This window comes from Equus asinus, chromosome 13, assembly GCF_041296235.1.
Source record: "Equus asinus isolate D_3611 breed Donkey chromosome 13, EquAss-T2T_v2, whole genome shotgun sequence".
Taxonomy (NCBI): Eukaryota; Metazoa; Chordata; class Mammalia; order Perissodactyla; family Equidae; genus Equus; species Equus asinus.
Window position 1 is genome coordinate 9,885,457 of NC_091802.1, and position 23,897 is coordinate 9,909,353.

The following is a 23,897-nucleotide window of genomic DNA, read 5'->3' on the forward strand; positions in this document are numbered from 1 at the left end:
GACACTCATGCATTTCAAAGCTTTACACAATAAATAACCAGGGGTATGCATAAATATCTTCCACCTTTGCTCTGTCCACAATGTAAACCCTTTGAAAATGCCAGGCCAGCTAAGCGTTCTTGTGCACATGAGAAGGCTTCAAATGCTTTAAAAAAAAAACAAAAAAGCTATTCAAAAATTTGATCTGGCTGAAAATTTGGACTAGTCTCCCGTCACTCAAAGGGCCTTGGCTCCCTAGGGGCTCTATAACTTCCTTTCAGCTCAGCCATAAAATCTCACCCTTCCTTCCTTCCAAGTCAGTTCTTCACTCACCACTTCTACCAAGTCCCTCCTGCTTACCTGGACTCCCGACTCAGAGACTCGACGTGTTCCCAGAAGTCCAAACTGAGAGCCAATAAGGCAAAACCATGTGGCTCGTCCCAACTGTGCATGGACTGTTCCGGTGGTTTGATTTGTCCTTGGAGGAAAACGCTGAAGGGGCAGACGAAGCCTCAGAGGACTGGACAGCCGAACTTGGCTGGACGGAGTGAGCAGAGGTGGCCTGTGCTGAAGTCCCCGGGGTCTCCTCCTTCTCAGCCTAAATTCATACCGCTGCTCTTCGGTTAAGTGCTAAACCCTTCCTGACTCCTTTCCTGAGAATATCAGAGTTATTTTCCACTTAGGCCACAATTATTCCTTTCCAACTCCTCCACTGTATATAGCAGGACCCAAAAGACGCTGACATTGTATGCATTCTCTCTATTTTTTTTAATGACTTAAGAATGTTTAGACTGCTTTTTTCAAAGTTTTCCAGGGTCCCTGAAGCTCCGCCTTCTGCCATTTTAGTATTTCTAAAAAGCTGTGTTTACTCACCAGGAAGCCAAGGTCTCGACTGGCTTCCTCCGGACCCCAGGGTCGATACTCAACAAAGGAGACTTGACTTTCCTCACCTCCAAGCGCAGTGACTCATGGTATGCAGTCTTCAGCTTCCTGAAGGCCTTCAGGCCCCTTCCTCCTTGACAGACTTTCCAGCATCCGTAAAAATAGCTGAGGACACCAAGGGGCCTTCCTTCCAGCGTGAAAAGATGAGAAAGAGTAAACAAGAGGAAACACATGGGGAAGAAATATCTTCTCTGGTATTTTTTAAATTGAGCTATTTCTTATACACAGTAAAGTACACAAACCTTAAGTGTACAGCTCAATGAAATTTTACAAATGGAACACCAGTGTAATCACCACGCAGATCAGGTGACCAAGATACAGAACATTTCGATCGCCCCAGAATGTTGCCTCACACCTGTCCAATACCACCCCTCAGAAGTAGCCGCCATTTTGACGTCTGTCACTCATAGATAAGTTATACCTGTTCTTGAATTTCATAGAAATAGAATCACAGAGTATACATTTTTTGTGTGTTTTGCTTCATTTGTTTACGCAATTCTTCTTGAGTCATTCCGTTTATTGCGTATATCAGTAGTTTGTATTTTTGGTCTTGCTGCAAGGTATTCCATTAAGTGATATTTGGCTGTTTGTTTATTTTGCTCTAGGAATATTTTCAATTGACCCCTAGTTGCATTTACTCATCTTGTCTTCTGCTGCATCCATTCTGCTGTTAAATCCATCTACTGAGTTCTTAATTTCTCATACTGCATTTTTGTTTCATTTTTAGAATCCCCATTTGACTATTTTTTAAAAGATCCCAGTTCTCTGGTGAAATTCTCCACACTTCCCTCTACTTTCTTGAATTAATTAGAGCTGTTTTAAAGTCCTTGTCTGCTCATCCTAATATCTTAATGGAAACTACATTTTATGTGGTCTCCATTACACAAGTTTCAGTGGAGCTTCCAGCTCAAAGCAACAAAGTTCTAACCTGAAACGGCTGAGCATCAGTGCCAAGAGAAGTTCCAACAGGTCATGCTGGTTCCTTTACAAATGACCTATGGGTTCCTTTAGAGGCTAAAAGACCCACCGCGTTCCTTAAATAAACCAATTCTTGTCAGGTTACTGCGCAGGCTAGATTATGTTTGAGAACATCCTGACTGAGGTCATCCCAGGGCTCCCGGGAGGCTGTTTGAAAATGAAATGGGCTATAGTTTAGCTTCAGCGGGTCAGAAAACATCAAACTCAAAATACTTCATTGTGCCGGCGACCACACTCCTCGCTCCAGTCCAACTCTTCACCCAGAGCTTTCGAGTTTTCAGATTCTCTGTCCTTTCAGCAAATGCTTGCAGTAGCAATACTCCCTACCTGGTTCAAATCTTTCACTTAGTTTTGGATGTGATTCATAGGTCTTGGTTTTCTAAAATAGAAAAGCATAATCGTTATAAGACAAGAATATTCTTCAAATAAAGCTTCTATTGTGTTGTTTCCTTGGTCTAAAGTATTCAATATCTCCTTACTACCCATCCTGGCACCCACAGACCTCTCTTTAGATTTGTATTTAATTAACATCCTGCACAAACCAACTGCTCCAACTAGGCAAGCGTCACCCTAAAACATTCCCAGTTTCCTGCGATGGTTTATGCTGTCCCCATACATCCCCACCCTCCAGTCAGAAGTGCTTCCTCTGTTTATCGCCTGTAAAACTCTTTATCCATAGGTTCATTCATCTCTGAAATCTTAGCAACTAACATCCTGATCGGTACGTAGTAGGCACTCTAAATATGAAATCTCTACTGTTATTTTGGGATATATTAACAACTTCACCTTATTCTCTACTGAAGATGACTCTAAGATCTCAAGCTCTGAATTTCTCTCCCCTTGATCACTAGGTAATCAGGGAATCACATCTTAGATGGAAGTTACATCTAAAGCCAGTTCAAATTCCAAACATTGAAAATTGTTAAATTTTCCCTTGAAAAATCCTGCAAGTCACCCATAAAAAAAGAATGTTGATCATCTTTAGACTATGCCTTCTTTCAGTAAAGTCCAACGTAGCCGAAACAGCCAGCTTTTCCTGACATTGGACTAAATGGTTGTTTTTCAGCTGGGAAACATATGAGATACTTGGCTTGTGTTCAGAAGCCATGCTGTAGGAAAAACATATTTTAGTTTGTTTTTTATGTGTTGGTTTTGTCTCCTTCCCTCAGGATGCAGAGTTGATTTCCCAGAAAGTAAATGTTCAGATGGTGAACTCCACTGTGGTTACTCACTCTCCACCACTCCCCCTCTGCCTCCCTCCTCTGAACCTGCTCTTCAGCATCATGGGGACCTTGGACCTACTTCTCAGTTGATTGGCTCCACCTCTGCTTTTCTTGTATTTCCTTGAAACCTTTTCAACAGTCCTACCACTTCCCTCCTATGGCATCCCATTTTATCAAACTTTAAACCTGTGTTTTCATTGATTTTCGTCAATATTGTAATTCCTTCCTTCTTAGAACTTCCACAGCCCTTCTGCAGGTCCGTGCTATGGTACTGGACATCTTTATTTTGGTCAAGTTGCAAATCACAGACTAGACTGCAAGTGTGTTGTGCACAGGAAGTATATCCTATCCATGCCCTGTGCCCCTCACAGCACCTAGCACAGCGTCCTCAACACACTAAGTGTTCTACAGTGGTTGTGGAATGAAAGTGAACGAACGACCTGTTAGGAAGCATATATTGTGGATTCAGGGTGGAGCTCCTGGAAGTGCACATAAAGATGCAGAAATTGATTCAGAGCTGAGTTTTCTGTGCATAAGGAGTTAAAGCCTTGAAAGTGGAAATGAAGGGAGTGACGTATATGTGAGATACTGAAAGGAAAATCTTTGAGGTTGGAAACTCGGTGCGAAAGACGGCTCCAAGGTTTATAACCTGGGGGACTAAGAGATTGAATTTACCATCTACAGAGCAGGAGGTATTTTTCCAAGGGGAAGATGAAGACCTGTGAGTTAACAAGTTGCATCTGAGAGGATGACAGGACAGCCAAGTGAAAATGTCCGGCAGGAAGTTGGAAATGAGATTGCAGTGCTCAGGAGAGGAATCTCGACCTGAGCTGTGGCTACAGGAATCCCCTATTGAAAGTGAAGTGGATGAGACCCCGAGAGAGAGTGGACAGGAATGCCATTGACAAAGGCTTATCCTTGAGACACTGTTGGGACACACATACACCATAACCAGGGTATAGACCACCAGCCACATGTAGCTTTTAAAATTAAAGTTAAATAAAATTTCAAAGTCACACCAGCCACATCTCAAGTGCTCCATCACCACATGTGGCTAGTAGATTTCACATTGAATAGCACAGATATATAACATTTCTGTCTTTGCAGAAACTTCTAATAGACGGCCCTGGTCTAGACTGAAGGAAAAAGAACTACAATTGAAATCAGAATTGTTGCACCATCCCAGGGATGGAGTAGGGTTGGTTTGCTAAATGTTAGTGTCTCTGCTATTTGCAGCAACAACTTATTTTAAAAATATGAACTTTTTTATTATGTAAGTAATAGATGGCTCAATATAGAAAAATATAGAAAAGTTGGAAAGCATGAAGAAAAAACTTAAAATCTCCCCCTTCTTACTTACCCAGCTCTAACCATTGTTAACATTTTTGAGTAAATCTTTCCAATCTGGTCTTTTTAAAGTATTTACATTTAAATAATAACAGAAATCATATTTTGTTTACGAAATAGTTACAAAATAGTAAACGAAATCACATTTTGTTTACAAAATAGTTTACAATTTTGTAAACCTCCTTATTCACCTGAAAGTATATCATAAACATTTTCCCAGTAATTAGCCTGTGTCTGATCTAGATAAATTCCTAGAAGTGTAAGTGCTGGGCCATTAACATTTTGAAACTTTTTTTTTTTTTTTAAAGATTTTATTTTTTTCCTTTTTCTCCCCAAAGCCCCCCAGTACGTAGTTGTATATTCTTCGTTGTGGGTCCTTCTAGTTGTGGCATGTGGGACGCTGCCTCAGCGTGGTTTAATGAGCAGTGCCATGGCCGCGCCCAGGATTCGAACCAACGAAACACTGGGCCGCCTGCAGCGGAGCGCACGAACTTAACCACTCGGCCACGGGGCCAGCCCCTGAAGCTCTTTTTCAAAGAAAACAATTCAATAGAAAGTTTCATCAATTTTCACTCCCGCCAGTAAACATATGAAAATTCTGGTCATCCTGTGCCCTTTCCTAACTTTACCCAAGGTAATTCAATTGCTTTTCATTTCTTCCGGTCTGAAATATATCACTTGCTTTAAATATCTGTGTGTTTACTGGTCAATTCTCTTTATTTTATGAATTTTTTGTTCATGCACTTACCTATTTTACTATCTGCCTATTATTTATAAAACTGTGCTTCATATGTGAAGTATTTATTAGCTATATCTACCTGTCTCTAGCTCTATAGATGCATCTAAATCTGTAGCTATATATTTCTTTAGAGATAGATATACAGATATTTCCTAAATATGTTTCTTAGATTGCTTCTGATGTGGAGAAATTTTAAAATTTGTATACAATCAAATATTTGTCCTCTCCTATTATAGTTCTTTCTTTGCTTATTCTATTAGACTTCCCCAGATACTAGTCACAATATTTTCTTCTAGTTCTTTTATTAGTTCAATTTTTAGAAAGTTATTTTGACATCTACGTTGTTATTTGCTATCCAGTCCATCTCAGCATGTTTTTGAAGATGAGTTAGAGAAAAGTCATATTAAAACATTATTTAGCCCTTATTTGCCCAAGTAGTCTTCCTAACACATATCTAAAGCTCCTCTAAGGAGTAACTCATATGCAAACCAAAGCAGGTCTGAAATTTGAGTTTGTTGACTGATAAGGAGGCTATTGACTAAGGATTAGAGGAGATTATAAAAAAGAAAAATTACAAGAAGTAGAACATGGAAGCAATAAGGATTACTGCAGTACTTAATTAGCACTTTCTTCCAATATTCTCTGTACTGAATGAGAAAATCTTATATGCCCCTTCCCTCTGCTAAGCCTCTTTACCTTTCTCCTATGGGGCATCGCAAAAAGTAAGACCCAATATGGCCTCTGGTACCCTCCAAGGATGAGCGAAGAGTGAAGGCAGCGAGTGGACCAAAGAAGGTCTGGTGAGGAACCATTAATGGGCTCAGCCTTCTGATTCTGGAATGAGAAAAGACACAATGCTAACACTCCCCACTTCCGAGTCTGACCAAGTTGAGGAAGAGGACATACGCTGCATGCTCACTCACAGTGCCCCTTCCTGGCATCCCTGTCTCTGATCGCCCTTGGAAAATCAGAGACCAGAGTCTCCCAAACAGCCATGTAGAAGGAGCTCAAGCTCAGCTCTAAAACTGATCCTTTTGAGCCCAGCTTTCCGTGACTGGAGTTTTGTGTCACACCTTTGGTTGGACAACTGTTTTGTACTACAAATACAACTCAGAGATTATTTTAGTACAATGTGTTTGTATCTTATGTTAATAAATAACCCTATACTTCTGGAAAGATTTTCACACATATGTATGTAGAGGCTTCTGAACTAGATGTCCAAAACCCTGAAGTTGGGGTGATTCAGTTATTGCCAGAGGGGACTAGAGGAGAGCACGTCATTCTTGTTCCCTGACTCAAGTCCTTTCGTCATCTAGGCCTCAGTTTCCCCATCTACACAGGGCTATGCCTCTGTGTATTCTCCCTTACCTTCACCAACATCCGTCATTATTGCCACTTGGTTTGAAGAAGATCACACCTCCTAAGAGCACAGACAGGTAAAGCCAAACCATGCCATGCGACATCTGCTGTAATGGGAGGACAGCTCCCCCACAGCGGGATGACGGCCTGAGTCTGTGTCAGGGTCTGGGGAGGGCAACACAGAGGTGGTGGTGTTTGGGATGAAGCCTTGAAGATTGACCAAATATACTTCATGGGACACCACATATGGAAACAACCAATTCCTGGGTTCCATGTAAAATAAGGAACTGGTTAATTATTGCATTTTCCACTTTCAGACTGTATTCATGTGTGGTGGAGGCAGGTCCAGGGAATGAGGACATGAACAGTCAAGGAAAATAACTTGCTCTGTTATAGACGGGTGATATATCCAACTTACTGTATTTTTTAAGACTCATATGCGGAGATCATTATAAACAAAGGAGATGGGTGAATGGGTAGATGACAGATAAATAATTCTCACGTCATATGAAACTTGCTTAAGTAACTAGTTCAAAACAGTTCTTACATCCTGAGAAAGGCTTAGTCAATCCATTATGAAAAGCTTTAAGTAAGTTCTTCAGTGAGTGCAAACCCTGGACTCGGCAGGGGTTTTTTAGGAAATGTACATTTACGTCATTTATCTTTGTTGAAGTAAATGAGTGCGTGTTTCAATGTGGGCGCCTGCGGAGTTCTGACTCGAAGGACGGTGGGGCTGTTATGGGAGCCCCCACCATGGTCTTGTTGTAAGTATTTCACGTAAGGCAAAAACCTAGTGAGGAAATGAAAAGCTTCTTTAGAACTGAACTGAAAGCTCAAGAACTTAAAAATGATAACACAACACTACACTCTCACATCTTAAAGCTAACAGTAACTCCAAGATTGAGTTACTCTTACCCGAAAGAATTTTCTACAGCATTTGTGTTTAAACAAAACACTCTGCTATCTCCATCTTCCCCCCACCCACCCGCTCCCCAATGGATGGACGATGGATGGATGGATCATAGATTCGATGACAGATAGACAGGTGATAAATAGATTAGACAGGTGAGAGAGAAAGGGAGATGAAACCCAGTTCCTCTCTCATCCCCCATCCCGTATCTTTGAGTGAAAGCACCTATTTGTTGTCTCATGAGTCCTGGATGCCGAAATGGTTGCTGGTTCAGAGTGCTTCCACTTACCTTCCCTTTGGGTCCAGGAAGTACCTTCAGTCTAAACAAGGAAAAGAAAAGACCTGAAAGAACTTGTTTTCTAAGGAAGCAGGACAGTGTCCTGGGGACATGGCTCCTGTCAGTTCTGGGGACTCCTTTACTCTCAGGATCCCAAGGGCAAGACCTGTCCAGATTGTGGCAAACCTGTCTTCCCTCCTCTCTCCCTCAGCCAAAGCACACCCTCCCTGAGCTGGTGGCAAAGAACTCCTTCAGGGTGTGGCATTGGGAGGGCAGGACCTGGAACAGGGGGCGATCCCACAAAGCAGATGTGTTGGGAGAGGAAACAGATCCATCTGCTTCGGGAAGAAACATGAGACTTTGCCCAGGGGCCCCTTAGCGCCCCTTAGTGGTGGAGCCACTAACACTACCTTCGTCAGGGGACCCTCTTACCTCCAAGTAATGGTGAGGCCATTCCTGGCCCCTGAGTCAGACCTGTACCACCTCTCCACTGGAAGATGATGATAAAAAAAGAAAGACAGACACTAACTCCTCCCTCTGTCCTCTCTGAAAGAGGGACTATGAGCCTGGAGGAGTGTGAGAGTAGATGCCCCCTGGGGAAGGCGTTCCTTGCACATGAGCACTCATAAGCATGTTCAAAACATTGGGAAATGTAAGGTAAACTTATTTTTAAATGGTATGCTGCTTTTTTAAGACAAAATAAGCAATACATTTTTCTTCAATCTCCACACACCTTTCCAAGTAAAGTACGCCTAAGTTTAAAGTCATGAGTCCAATTGTTAATACACTACAGAGTGTTACAGAGTGTCCAGAAAGTCTGGAAATACAGGAGAAATCATTTATTGTATTTATTGTACTTTTCCCATGTTAACAATTGGCCCCTTTGATGGTCTAACAAGATTGTCCTTACCTTTATTTTTATACTCCCCCCCATGCTGCTTAATTATCCTTCATAGCATTCATTGCCACCTGACATAATCAAATGTGAAAGTTTTGGCTAACCAGAAGTCAATATAGAAGCAAGGTTACTATTCCGACGATTACTGGTACTCCCATAGCGGAGAGGCCAGCTCTGGAGAACGGATGGGAGGGACGCAGGCGAAGTAGTCAGCTAGGGGGTGAGGAGCTGCCACGCCGGAGGACGTGTGTGGCGGTGGCAGTCACCCACAGGAACAGACCGCTCATGACCACCTAGGAGGCCCCTCCCCACAAACTCCTGGAAATATTTGAAAAGTCCATGAGATAAAAATCTGCAGTAACGTGAGAGCCGTTAGAATTTGGATGATTTTCGTTGATGTTGCATTTGTCCCCCAGCCTAGTAGAGCCTCAGGAATCTTGAATTACACTAACAAGTCATTTTTACCTTTCTTCCAGTGGAGCTGCATCACCCATGAATTTAATTTATGTACATATAATTTATGAGAAATCAATTATGGTAGATTGGCAAATAATAATAAAAGGATGAAGCAGCCGATGCCTGCTGATAAAGCCTGTAGACACACTGAGTGGGTTATTTTAAGGATTTTCCAACATTGAGAAAGAACTAGAAGGCATTGTTTAGGTGGCCAAATATTTAAGTACTGATGGCTATGAAAACATCCTTAAAGGAGAAATGGAATTAACTTAGGACTGTTGAGAAGCCCTGACTACAGAAGGGAGGAACTAATAAAAGCATTTGCAGGATGCTATGGTCACACAAAATTGGGTACCTGCTCATCGTGTGTGACATAGAGTAACTCCAAGGGCAATTTTGACTCTGACTTTCAAACATAATCCCCACATGAGACGCAGTTCCACTGGACAACTACTAAAGGAATGGAATCCTTCTCAGATGCTGCAAGTGTGTTTTGAATTTAGGGAATATTTAGAATAGCATGAGAAGCAGCACGATTTCTTGGTGGAGGAGGGGGAGGAGATATAAGCCTATTAGGAATCTTTTGACCCAGGGTTCATGATGTCTCTTGCCTCTGACTCAACAATAACCATTTTGGAGAAAAATGAATAGGTAAGCTCACCCTTCACTTGAGATCCTTCCTTTTTTAGTGATATATTTACATTTGCCTCATCTGAATATAAATCATGAAGATGCTCCAGAGCTTTGGGCTTCTCAGAGTGGCCACACACTAAATATTTGCTAAGTACTCATTTCTTCTTGCTGCCGTAGCATGCTTCAGCCAAAAAGATAGAACTGTGACATTTAAGAAACATTTACGGGCCAGCCCTGGTGGTCTAGTGGTTAAGTTCTGCACACTCAGCTTCAGCAGCCCGGGTTCAGTTCCTGGCCACAGACCTCACCACTCAGCTGTCAGTGGCCATGCTGTGGCAGTGGCTCACAAAGCAAAAAAAAAAAAAAAAAAAGAGGAAGACTGGCAACAGATGTTAGCTCAGGATGAATCTTCCTCAGCAAAAAAAGAAAGAAATATTTAAGAAATAGCATTGTTGCTGTTTCAATGTGGGATGAAATCTCAGAATTTAAGACCAGCCTGGTGCTCTTTTGAATAATTTCAAAATGTGATATTGTAAAACCAAGAGCCACTATAGCCAAATGAGAAACTTGTTTGGCTGGGTTAGCGCGTTCATTCATTCAACAAGTATCTTCTGAGCATCTACTCAGTGCTATTTTCAGAGCTCCTACTGTGCACTGGAGACTCAGAGGCCTCTCCATCATAGAAGTTACTCACAGAAATGGGTGAAGAAATGAGGAAGATAAGTTCAGGTAGCAAAGAGTTCTATTAGGAGAAGAAACACTGGGGATGCTGCTGCAGAAAAGGTGCCCAGGGAGGACTTCTTGGAGGAGGTGATATCTGAGACCTCCCTGAATGACAAGAAAAAGCCAGCGCTGTGAAGGGAAGGAGAGTTCCAGGCAAGGCAGCACAGGCCAGTGAGGCCAGAGCTTAAAGAGGGGAGACGTGGTGCAAGACAGGGGTGTCCACATGTTGCCCTCCCAGTGGAAGGTCTAGTGGAAGGAAAGCGTGAGCCAATTTGGACGTTTAAAAGCTCACTCTGGATGCTTTGTGAAGTGGTATAAGAGGGCGAGAGTGGAGAGAGACACACACCCAAGGTAGGAGGCTATTACGGTTGTCCGGGACAGAGTTGGTGGCGTGCTGACCAGAGCGAGGGTCATAAGGGTGGAGAGAAGTGGTCAGATTTTAGATGTTCTATCTATCTCTTAGAACAATTCTGTGCACTCTGACTGCACCTTGCTCCCCAGCTGCGCTTGACACTTGCACATGGTGCTCATTATGAATCTATTAAGCTCATTACCATGCCCCATGTTTATACAGAACTTCCCATTTGAAACGGTATGTCGATACTGTCTTATTCGATTCTCACAGCATCCCTGTGAGGCAGACAAATCAAATATTAATCCCACCTAAAGACGTTAAAAGTCACGGAACTAGAAAATGTCTCACCTAGCTGCTCTGATTTCTAATCTAGGTTCCCCCTGCTCAAATAACACATTATCTACCCTTAAAAATCAAATAAGCATGCTTTTCATGGCATTGTGAGAAGTTAGCCCATATGGATGAAGGAGCATACAGTCCAAAGTTAAAATAAGTTAGGAAAACATCCCAATGTATTCTAACTGTATGCAGCTGCATGTACCAGACATAGATATACACCTAAAGGTATAAAAATATGTAGGCTTTCACAAGACAAAGGAGGTGACCAGAAAGGGGATGGTTGAGGTCATGGAAGATGGTTGTAGGGGATGGGAGAGATGGATGGAGCTTTCTAGGATATAGAGAATATTAGAATTGGAAAGGAATGTAAGAGACAACGCAATACTATTTTACAAATGAGCAACTCAAGACCCACAAACTAAAAAATGACTTGCTGAGATAAATCCGTTGAGTGGATGAAAAGGAAGTGATTGGGCTGGAAAAAAAAACAGGATGAAAGCCTTGGAATGAATAATTCTGTCTAAATCTGTAAGGGAAACAGGGAGACTAGAGAAAAAATGAGTCTAGAAATAAATCAGATAAAGGGAGAGGAGTGCAGAAAAATGGCAGACTCACTGTGGTTGACAGTCTCTGTCTCCATACTGGTGCCTTCTGGCAGGCACTGTCTCCTTCGATGAGGGTCAGAAGCATCCAGCAGGCATCCACTCCTGGGCCTCACCCTCTGGAACCAGAGTGTTTTCCTCCTCTGCCCTCTGACAGCCCCCAGTTTCTGCTTCTGCTTGTTGTCCACTCCTTTGGTTACATTATTTTTATCCTGACCCACATTAGTCAGCTTTTTGCTTCGTTTCCTTTCCTTGCATTTCCTGTCCTCATCATTTGTCTTTCCCTTCTGCCTGATAATTCTGGAGGGATAAAAATTTATAGGAAATATTTGAATTAGGGACCCAATAGCTGCCAAATAAGATCCATGTGTCTTAGGGGAGCATGTGGCCACCAGCTGTCTGGCCAAAAGACACCAGCTTTTATTCTACTCCAGTGCCCATCACATACTCTGCACTTTGTCAAAAGACACCACTATTTCCCCAAACAATCCCACCATTGTACAGCTTCATGCCGTCATGCCATCCGGAATGTCCTCTTCTTCATTCTCCACATGTTGAAATCCTTGATTTTAGGAATAAGCACAGAACGTAGACATCTGTTGTCTTTGCTTGCCCAGCATCCATTTCCTCCTAATTTTCCTTTGGGAACCACATTTTTCCTACCCTCAGTCACATCACCTGCATGGGACCGATCCTACCCCTGAGTCCGCAGTGGACCTGTCACCCAGACCTAACCGATCAGCATATTACTCCTGGCCACAGTATTCAAAGACGGTCATAGGAACTGTCTGAGGCCAATCAATGCCAAATTTGGGACTTTGGCTAGAACTTTTAACAGCGAAAGAAACCCAACTTTTTCTTTTGAGGTGGATGAGTTGGTAGCAGTAGGTCTAGGCAACAAGACAAACTCAAGAGGCAACTAAAGCATTGAGACTGCTTTTGCCTGAGAACATCTGCTGATCCTAACAAACCAGATCTTCAGTTTTCATAGCTTTGTGGGGCACGGGAGACTGAAAACAAAGCCCAGGAATCTCACAAACAGGCAGTCATATTGTGGTAGACTAGATTGCTATTCACAACTCTTAACTTCCTCCTTGTAATAGGATTATACATCTATACCCTTTGCCAAGTAACTTTGGAAGCCCGTCTAGTAAATGAAGTGGGGCAAACAACTCTGCACCACTGATTTGGGGCCTGGCCAAGTGATCTGCTTTGATTATGTCCAGCCAAGCCCTGCTGTAGCTGACCTGCAGATCCATGAGCAAAAAATAAATGCTTACTGTTATAAGCTATAAGGTTTGGGGGGTATTTGTTACCATAGCAAAATCTAACTAATTCATTCATAATGCTGGAAGATAAAATACCCCAAATTTGTATGCCATCAGTGTCAAGGCAAAACAGAGTAAGTCTATCAACCTCCTTTCAACTTCTGAGAAGTGCAAGGAAAGTTGACTTGATTCCGGGCAGCTTCCACACCTGACAAATGATAACCATAAGTATGTCCTCCTTTGAATTTGTAACACAAATTCATATCATTCAGGTTATCCAGAAACCTTCAGCTGTGAATTAGTTTGAAGAAGTTTTGGGATGCTAATATTCCTAGGTTCCCAAAAAAGCAAATCCTCTTTGGAGAAACTCACCTTCATCCAGGCCTCAAAGAATTTCTACAAAAAAACATATAGTCTAAGGAAAATGACAAGTTCATAGTCAAAAATAATTAACCACATAACAAAACAAAGACAAGAAGTCATGATAAGAGAGAAACAATAGACAATGCACAGTAGAAACACAAATTAGGAAGCAACCGTGTTTAGCATGTTTTAAAAAGTAAAAGATAAGCCTAATGATATCTTTATTGAATGATAAAGTATAAGGACTATCAGAATTGAAAAACAAAACTTCTAGTAATAAAATAAAATAACTAAAAAAAAACTCATAACAGGTGCAAACAGAAAATTTTACATAGCTAAAGATAACTAGCAGACTGGAAGATAGATCATAAGAAATTATCCATAATATAACCCAGAGAGGCAAAGATGATGGAAAATATGAAAGAGAGGTTAAGAGGCGTGGAATGAGTTCCAACATATATCTAATTGGAATTTCAGAAAAAGAGAATAGACATAAAAGGGCAGATGCAATATTGGAAAACATGAACTCTGAAAAAGGAGTCCTTCTAGATGTTCCATCAAACATCAAATACGTAGGAATAAACACAATAAAAATAAGAAAGGGGCCAGCCCAGTGGCATAGTGGTTAGGTTCACATGCTCCATTTTGGCAGCCCAGTGTTCACAGGTCCAGATCCCGTGTGTAGACCTACACACCACTTATCAAGCCATGCTGTGGCAACATCCCACATAAAAAATAGAGGAAGACTGGCACAGATGTTAGCTCAGGGACAATCTTCCTGACCAAAAAAAAAACTAAAATAAATAAATAAATAAAAATTAGAAAGAGTGCTATACTGGAAACTACAAATTTTATTGAGAGAAATTTTTAAAGACCCAAATAATTAGGATATACCATGGTTAGGAATTGGAAGACTCAACATTTTAATAATGTCAACTCTTCCCACACTAATCTATAGATTAAATTAAATCCCAATCAACATCCTAGCATGAGTGTGTGCATGTGTGTGCAAATTGATTAATTAATTCAAAAATGTTTATAGAATTAGAAAGGTCCAAGAATAACCAAAATAACCTTAAGGAAGGAGGAAGTGAAGTGTGTTAAGATTTATGTTGTGTACTGGTTAAATCTACCTATAAAAAATATTAAAAACATGAGTTTAAAATTTTAAAGTAAACGCTAGAATATAAATAAGATGTCAACTTCAAAACTATTAGTGAAAAATAAATAAAACTTGATCACATCAATAAAAAATGCAGGAAGACAACAAAAAAGCAATAATTAGTCTAAACATATCAACATCATAATAAATGAGATGGGGTTAAATTTCCTGATTAAAGACAGAGATTTTCTGATTTGGGTTTAAGAAAAGATTCGGCTGTGTGGTATTTACAAAAGACACACTCTTTAAAAATGGAATATTGAAAGATACAGTTGGCAAATGCTAACAAAAAGAACACAGATGAAGCAAAATTAATAGTAAATAAAATAAAATTCAAGTAAAATTGGATATTTATAGTGACAAAATACAAATAAGATAGAAATTAGGCATCTGATAATATTTAGTTTTAAAATTATATAAAGCAAAAACACAATGGAAAATCATAATCATGGTAGAATAATGTTCTTTTCATGACGTGTCTACTGCAGATATCTCTGTACCTTGCAGGCAGCAGGCGATAAACATTTATTAATTCATCAAAAAAAGTCTGATTTATAATAAAGAAATTTTAAAGTAATAACTTTGTGGCTAAACAGCCAGAAACTTTGGAAGAAAAGACAAATAATAAGGAAAAAATCTCATTAGAAACTGGTCTTTATGCCAACAAATAAACAATTGAGTTATTTTTTCCATCTTAATGCTTTTCTGTAGTTTATTATTTTTCATAAGTATACTATTTTTATTTCAAAACAGAAAAATAAGCTTCACGCCCCTTGCTGCCCACTCCAGTCCCCTGCACCTCACCCTGGTTCTGCTGGAGTCCATGTGCTCTCTCCACTTTCTGGAAAACAGAAAAGATCACCAAAGTTATACTGGGCTAACTTGATTAGAGCTATTTGCTTAGAGTGGGTATTTCTGCGGTAAATGCCCAAAGATTCTTAGTCCCAATTTCCAAGAACGATTTTAAGTTTTACTGAAATTCCAGGGTCAATCATAATGGGAGCAAATTCAAGGAAACTTGTCGAAACCCTTCACTGAAATCTCAGATCCCTTCCTGATCCCTCCTTCTCTTTCATTGTTTACTTCCAAATCAACTTCTAGAATATTCTAGAAACCATTCCTTTTTCTCCACTCCATCTACCACTACCTAGCCCTAGTTCTTCATCATTTAGCATCTGAACTGTTACATCCATCTCCTTGTCGGTCCTGAGTATACTTCCTAAAGGACTTTCTCCACGTCACAGTTTTACTCAAAATTTTTCAAAGTCCCCAATTCTTTTTAAAACCAAACTTAAATGTGTCATCTTGTCATTCAAGATCCTTCAGAATATGGAGTCCCTGAAGCTTTGTATATGTTGTAAAAAAATCTATCTAGATATATCTCTATATACATTATGTGTGTGTGTATATATATATATATATAAATATATATCAAGAGACAGATACATAGTGTGTGTATATATATGTATATCCTCTCATATATATGTGTATGTGTGTATATATATACATATTGTAGGGGAGGAAGACAAATCCTCTACCCTCTGGGTCCTTCTGGCTGGGCTACGAATTAAATGGACATGAGACAGAATAACAGGAGAAAATCAAACAAAGCTTTATCACATGTACACATGGGAGACACTCAGGAAAGCTGAGCAACTCACCAAAATGGCAGAGTTTCTCATCTTAAATACCATCCTCAGCTAAAGACAAAGGAGGATGTTGGAAGTAGGGGGAGTCAGTTATGGGAGATCACCAGAAAGGCAGAGTAAGGTTATTATGCAGATTTAAGTCCTTACCTTCTGCACTGATATGAGTTTCTAGAAATAAGGTCATCCTCTTCTTCCTGGTGCAGAGAAGGAGACACCTTTACAGGTGGATATTTCCCTTACAAATGTAAATGTCTCTTACAAAGGGTAACTTCTACTTCTCAGAGCTGCTCCCATGTCTGCAGTTTTTAAAAGTAACCAGCCCCAAATAATCCTCATGCCAAAGAGACACATTTTGGGGTGGCCAATTCCAGTCCCCCATGATATATATATTCTCTCTCTCTCTCTGACACACACACACACACACATATAGCAAGGAGTGTCTCAAGTCCAAAAAATAAACAACATAATGTAAAATACTGAGAACTTAGGGCCGTATAGTATTTCAATACAGAATGGCAGGATTGTAACTCACCTGATTCCAATATTTAAAAATGAGAAGCCACAATGCTTTTAAGTCATAAAACAATGATTTGGAAAGCCTGCTTCAGTCCCATGTGGTGGCTACTGCAGCAGATGCTGGTCACCCCCTGAAAATCCTCCTTCCAACCTCTGCTTCTGTAGTCACATCGTGTTCTCTGTGACACGAATCCTCCTGCCTCCCTCTTCTAAAGACCTTTGTGCTTGCAGTGGGCCACACGCATCATTCAGGATGGTCTCCCCATCTCACCATCCTCAACCTATTCCCATCTGCAAAGTCCCTTCTGCCATGTCAGGTCACATATTTGCAGGTCCCAGCGATGAGGACATGCACGTCTATAGGGAGCTGTATTCAGTCTATCACACAGCCCTAATCTGTATCCCTGTACCACATTCAGGGCCTGGAGCGGGTGGCAGGAGCAGAAAGGACCAGCCCTTACCTTTCCCATCGGCCCTCTGGGGCCCAGCAGAGAGGCCAACACCTGTGGGGACAGGAGGAGACGTGGCCGGGGGCTCTGCACAGCCTGGGAAAGACTGCTGCTTCATTGACAACTTGTTGGCCTTGGTGACCCTGGGAATCAGGGTTATGAGTGACACCACCAACCAGCCACAGCTTCCCTCCTCGGGAGTCTTCCCCCATTCTCTGACATCCTGGGTCCTGTTGCAGGCAAAACAAATTACGCCTAGATAAGAGGACCTTCTTGTTTCTGAACTAAAATATGCACTCCTCAACAGGCTCTTGGAGAAAACAGACCACCCTGCACCTCCCAAGGTCAGGGCTTCAGTCCGGGGCGAGGACCCTCCTCACGCCCGTGATGGCACAGAGAGGGCAGGAGTACCTTTGGCCCCAAATCAATTTTCCCAGCCTTTTAACAGCAACACTCACTTTATATAAATGTGAAAGTCTTACCCTTTCATCTTAGTCTAACTCAAGTTAACCTAATCTAATTAGGTTTCACAAAAACCTAACCCAGGTGTTCGTGGGGTGGTATCTCTGGTTGAGAATCAATATATCTTCCCTAACTTGCAAGCATTTTTTCCAATTTGCAAATGTAATTTTACAATACGGAATACACTTTCTGGAATTATGCAGTCTTTTGCCCCCACTGAATTATAAAAGTACTCTTCTAAGTTTTCTCTGTCATATGGAGCCTCTCTCCCCTATAGACCAGGTGCCCTTTCAAGACACTTCTTTAAGGTGGAGAGCCGGCTCCCTTTGAGATGTCAGAGACCAGAGAAAGCACGCCGTTGACATGCTTCTGGATTTTTTCAAGATGGTCCACAAGACCAGCTCAACCTCTGTTTCTCCTTACAGTTCAGGTGAAGACTGCTGAGAGCTCAGCCCTGACTGTGATCCGTCCTCCAGCTCCCCTTAGAGTCGTCCTCATTTCCTGTAATGCAAAAAAAGACTCAATGACATGGGCCCTTGGAGAAAACTCAGCCTCCCAGGATTCTCGGCGTGGCTCTGCTGGCCTTTGTCGGGTAGAAGGGGGAGGCCCTGGCACTGCCTGCTGGACCATCACCTGCCAGCTGAGATGGGCGCAGGCAGCTGCAGGAGAAGACGTTCCAGAGAGTGTCCAAGAGGACGCAGGGGGTGACCTCGAGCAAACAACATTGCAGGGGTCTCTCCACCACCGTGGGGTGGGGACAGGCAAGGGTAAGGAGTGTCAAGGCTTTTAAAAATTGTTCTGTCCTTTCTCTGTCTAGTAAGATGATAGACTAAGTCACGCAGTCAACTAAGACGACCAAGCACTGTGTGAGACCCCAGACACACGGCTCACACATCCTTAAGGCTCTAGGGTCTCCTGGGAGATCCAGATGCCATAGGCAGTGCTCTACAGGAGCACAGCATAGAGGAGGAGCCCGCTTTCCACCAGGGAGTCCGGAGGGCTCCCCAGGGGAAGCGACTGTTGAGTCGAGGTCCGAAGGATGAGTGAACATTTGCCAAGTGGAAGAAGTAAAGTGTCTTCCAGGAAGAGAGCATGGCAAAGGTCAAGGGACATGAGAGAGCCTCCCTGATTTGGGAATTGGAGAGGAGAGCACAGGTGAGGGAGGAGAGGTGGCAGATGAGGTTAGAGGGGTAGCCTCCAAAATATGGGCCCCTGTCCACCCTGTTTGTATTACTTCAAGTTTAGTGTCCTTTCTCTTGTGTTTTGAATGTTGTTTATTGTTCTCTTATGATTATCAGAGTTGTAGATGACTACAGTGATGTTGATTTGCCCAACATGCACTTGCCCTTTGAACTTCCTAACAGAATCCTAAAGACATCTACCCCTCCGCCATGTGACTCAATGAGGCTGACCCCAGCCCCGGGGCTCTTGGGTAGATCCGGCTTACTCTAATCTGGGGTCTGGAGGTCCGACCCCAGGCCTATGACTGGTCGAGAACTCAGGCCTAGAGCTGTGCATGGCCTTCTCCTGAAGACTGCCCTCCATCCTGCGGTGGGCGCGTGAGCTGGGCTGGTTCAATCTAACCGCAGAGGAGGACTTATACTCCACGGCTAAGCGAGAGGTTTTCTCTCTTCTGCTGGACTTGAGCAAAGAAGCGTGTCACCCCTAGTTGCCTGGAGCTTCCATCTGGCGACCATGAGGGAAGCCAGGCTGAAGACAAAGCGAACTCACTGAGCACAGCCGAATAAAGAACCACAGAGAAACAGAACGGCAGCCCTGATGTACTGCGCCCGGCCCCAGCCGCCTCTGGAATGCTTACGTGTGGTGAGAAATGGCCCTATTGTTTATGTACTTCATATACTTGCAGGAAAAAGATCCTAGCAGACACTGATACTTTTTTGAAGTATTTTCTCTATTTGTCTTTGATTTTTTTTATTTTATTTTTTATTTTAGATATGGAGTTGTATGATTTTTGTATGTGGTCACATCTATCTTTGAGAACTTGTCCTGTTGCTTTTACGCCTAGGAACATTTTCCACGTGCTCACATCAGGTGGGGATTCACGAGAAGGTTTTGTAAATGTACTTTCCTTTGTTTCGTTTAACTCAGAAGTATACATGCTGCTACGCTTTCCCTCAATTTGTAAAGCAGGCTCCCCCATCCACTCCGTGTGTGTGTGCGCGTGTGTGTATGCGTGTGTGTATCTTGCTCAATTTGTATGCGTATTTGTAACTTTTCGTAAGGAGGTTTTTTAAATCCATGTTCAAAATGTTTTCAAATTCTATTTTAAACTTTCAGTTTGCAGGAAACACAGGGGAGACTGAACAACCAGACGAATCCAGAATCCAGACCATTCTACCATACAACTATCACAAACTTTGTAAAAAGTTCATCAATCTAAGTTGGATCTAGTTTTTTTAATTTAAAAAAAGCTACAAAACACATTAATGGAAAAGCTGTGTAAATTTAAATACAAACTGGATATTAAATGTTATTGTTAAGTTTAGGTATATAATGATATTACGGTTTTGCAGGATAGGCCCTTGTTTTTTCAGGAAATGCATATTACAGTATTTAGGAGTTGAGTATCATGATGTCTACAATTTGCTTTCAAATGGCTTATCTCAAAGGGGCTGCTTTGGGCCAGCTCTGGCGGCCTAGTGGGTAAGTTCACCGTCCACTTCAGCAGCTTGGGTTCCGTTTCCAACACAGACCTACACCACTCTGTTAGCGGCCACGCTGTGTCGGCAGCCCACATACTAAAAAATACAGGAAGATTGGCACATATGTTAGCTCAGGGCAAGTCTTCCTCAGCAAAAAAAAAGTAATAATAACAAATGGCTTATCTAAGAGTGTGCGTGTGCATGTACGCCTGTACCTGGAGAGGGAGAAAGCACACTGGCAACATGTATCAACTGATAAATCTAGGTGGGGGGGGGGGTGGTATATAATGTTCATGATCTATTTAATGAATAAATATTCATTACTTACTCTTTTGACTTTTCTGCACATTTAAGATTTTTGATAACAAAAAGTTCAGGGATCTATTTTTCCCCTCTGCACTATTTAAAATCTTTTGCCACGGTCATGCATTAGTTAAAATTGAAAACATAGTTAACAAGAAGCAGTCAATGTTTCATAGAGAATGTGAGGGGCTTTTCCTCCTGTTGCAAGGATAATTTGGGCATCCTCTTATTCAGGAGATCCACAGGCCCATTCAGACTATAAATTTACGTGGTCTATAAGAAAATGCTAAGAGGTGATCTTATCTGTTTCTATATTTACAAAACCACATCAGGGATTTGTAAATTAAAGTTTAAAACATCCTTCCCCATCTCCGTTCATGTGTTCGTTTTTCTGTGGTGCCTGATACTTCTGGGTCAACTTCCAGTCGATATGGAAGACTGAATTGAGACAAAGGACTTCTCCTTCTGATTCCAGAAATAAAATAAACCAGTAAAAGTTGTAAGATGTAATAAAGTTCAAAATTAAGAAAGGGATCTCCCTAGGCTCCAGTCATAGAGATGAAATTCAAAATCAGAAGTGAGCAGCACTAACAGCTCCAAGGAGTGTTGGAACTGAATCCTGTTTGGTGTTTTACGCCCATAGGAGGTCTTCTTATACCTCAGGAAGGTTGGGAGAGGGGCAGAGAACTGGAGCTACCCTACATAAAGATCGGACCTACGATGAGGTGCCCTATTCATCCACAAAATGGGAATAGAAAAAGTCCACTTGTACCAGTTACAAACGTATTGCCTTCTAATTCATTCTTCATTATCTGCCCTGTGAAAACCGATCTGGGCCCTTTAAATATTTTTCCATTTCTAGCTGACATGATGCTGTTCTTTGTCAGTAGAGGGCACTGGAGAGATATTGTGGAAAGAAGGGCTTTTTGTCCCAGTTCTGGGGTGCTTCTCTCTGCAGGCTCCTGTGGCACACACATGCGGCTGCCTGAGGGCCCAGCTCCTGTGTGCACAGCAGCCAGCAGCATCCCACAGCCAGCAGCTGCCCCAGCACATCCTTTGGGGTATTGCATTGGAGTGTCCCTGGGAGACACCTCCTGTGAACAGCTTTTCCAAGCACCCTTGAGGGCATATTCCTAGCAAATTTTGCCAGTGCAACACCCACAATGCCTCTGCCATTCAGTGGGCCACCCTGTGCTGGATCTCAGGTCGGCTTCTCTGCCCAAGGGAGGCTGGAGGTTCTTCCACGAATGCTCGACCTCTGTCCTAGACGTACAGGCTGCTCCTATCAGCGACTCCTAGTTTCTTTAGAGTTCTCTTTACTTCTTACAAGCCAATTCCTCAACACTGCAATCACGTTATAGTTAACAGAGTGTATTTCTTTATATTAAACTTGTTCAAATTCCTGTGTGGTTTTTGTCTCCTGATTGGACTCTGACTTATACACACGGCAAGAAGATCAGGGACCAAGGAAAGGAGTGGAAAGTAAATGGTCTCAGCTTTCTCTCTGCCACTCTGGGGCCCAGCAGAAAACCCAACCTCCACACAGACAGGAGCAAGGTGAGGGGTGGTCTTCTCTCCTCCTCCTTGGAGATACAGGGTCCTGATAGGGAAACATATCAGAGCCGAAGAGAAGGGCTCTCTCTGTTTTAGGAGAAAATTAAGTACTTCCTAAGTCTTCCTCAGCGCAAGAGAACTTTTCCCACAAATGACTTGTCTCCCAGCTGAGCCGCTAGCCTTTGCTCTACACTCTCTCTAAATCTTCCCCGAGGATTTATGGGAAGGTGATAGACACAATAAAAATGGACATTCACTGAGCATCTCTAAGTGCAAGGCACTATGGTGAATATTTCAAATGAACATAATCCTCATAATAACTCGCTGAGGTAGGCTCTATTATCAACCTCATTTTTCAGAGGAGGAATTTGCCCCAATCACACATCTAGTCAATAATGGATCTGGTTATTGATTCCAGAAAATCCGATTCTGAAACCACTTTCCAATACAGTCAAAGAATTAGCAGAGCTAGAAGGACCCTTGGAGCTAAAAGAATCTCTTTCTGCATTGTGAATATAGTCAAAATAAGACCCAGGGAGCTGAGGTGGCTTGCTCAAAGTCGCCGCCGTCCATGCTGACTGGGACCACAATTGGAACCTGCCAAGTCTATGGCTGAATCTCTCCTGAGTTGTTTCTTGGTACCCTCAGTGCTGTCTCGAAGCTCTGTTACTTTTTCTCACACTATGAGCCTCTTCCCTTTGCCTAAACTAAGCCTTTCTCTGAGATTCCTTTATCTTTAGAAGAGAAGAATCTCGGTCATACTTAACTGGTGTTACAAAGGCTTCATTCCTCAGGAGGTGGCTTGCCCTGTTTCAGCTGCAGCTGAGGGTCTGAGGTCTCTCTCGAGGCTGGGGTAGAGGCTTCTCTTTGAGGTGTTGTGCCCATTGTCCTCAGCTCCTGAAAGGAAAATGAAGATATGGGTCGCCTTTGAGAGGCTGGTGTGGAGAACATCTGTCATAGGACCCAGCGGTCTGATGGAAGAGTGCATGGGAGAATGGGGAAGTCACACCCAAGCGGAGGTATGCCATTCTCAAAGCTTATTGACATCCAGCTTGAGTGCGTCACTAATGGCAAAAATTAGGGAAGCTTATAAGGCTAAGAACACATTCCAATAGTCATCACGTAAGGAAAGGCAGGCTTCGTCTCTAAGAAGCTTCACCTTGCACCACTAACTACTCTTTTTCATCATTAAAAACTATGTTTCAATAGCAAATTCCTTCACGTCAGAACATCAATCAGTATAACAAGAAGTTTCTCTCCTACAGGATGTCAGATAATGAATTATGCTCAGGACATCCTTTTTTTTTTTAGGGCATCATTGCTTTTAATAGCAAAAACTTAGAAACCATCTAAACAGCCTTAGTTAAATTGTAACACATTTGTGTTATCAAGTTACAAGCAGCATTCGAAAAAAACAGAGCAGATCTACAGTTAGAGATCTGCAAAGAGCTCCAAACACTTAAGTTAAGAAAAGACAAGGAAGCAAGTATAAGAATACAAACTTGTGACTAGTAGATAAATAAGTCCTGGAGATAGAATGCATAGCATAATGATCATAGTCAACAAGACTATTATAAGCTTCAAAGTTGCTAAGAGACTAGATCTCAACTGTCCCCACCACGAAAGAAGAAATACTAACTATGTGACATGATAGCAGTGATACAGGTGTTAGCTACGGTGTTAATTATATCACAATACATAAACGCATCAAATCAACATGATGTATGCCGCAAACTTACACACTGTTA

General features: G+C 42.0%; 1 long non-coding RNA gene across 4 annotated transcripts in view; it reads right to left on the reverse strand.

Annotated features, from left to right (window-relative positions):
• The window catches only part of LOC139040008 (uncharacterized), a 62,078-nt gene that overhangs the window by 35,336 nt on the left and 2,845 nt on the right, over positions 1-23,897 (reverse strand). For 2 of the 4 annotated variants that reach the window (XR_011493567.1, XR_011493564.1), the window contains exons 2-4: positions 17,180-23,046; positions 16,350-16,396; positions 340-15,394 (exon numbers count right to left, since the gene is read on the reverse strand). This is a non-coding gene — a long non-coding RNA (uncharacterized lncRNA). The remainder of the gene's footprint in view (positions 1-339; positions 15,395-16,349; positions 16,397-17,179; positions 23,047-23,897) is intronic. The other 2 variants (XR_011493566.1, XR_011493565.1) reach the window with 2 other exon arrangements.